We start from the raw sequence: 387 nt of genomic DNA on the forward strand, positions 1-387 counted from the left end.
CTGAACATTTAAAGACTTCATTCCGCCTGACTTGTTTTCCTCCTGGAGCCGGGGCCACGCAGAGGGCTGGGGGCAGTGTGTGAGGGGGGCGCAGGGGGGAGGGGGTGAACCTGCTTCCTCGGGCGAGTGCTGCTCGCCCTCCCCCTCGAGGAAGCCGCCCTCCCCATGGGAAGAAGGGAGAGAGCCCTCTGCTGGGCGCAGCCAGCGGGTCCAGCCCCACAGACAACGGGTTGTCCGCGTCTGTAGAACTGGGGCGGCCTCGGCCGCTTTACCTCTCGTGGGTGGAGTCGTGTGACCTGGTCAGAGGGCGTGGCCTGTCATTTCCCAGCCAGTCCAGGGACACCCGTCGGTCCGCCCCCCCCTTTGAGGTCAAGCCCAAGCTCCCCC

The sequence above is a fragment of the Myotis davidii genome, unplaced genomic scaffold, assembly GCF_000327345.1.
Source record: "Myotis davidii unplaced genomic scaffold, ASM32734v1 scaffold363, whole genome shotgun sequence".
NCBI classification, from domain to species: Eukaryota; Metazoa; Chordata; class Mammalia; order Chiroptera; family Vespertilionidae; genus Myotis; species Myotis davidii.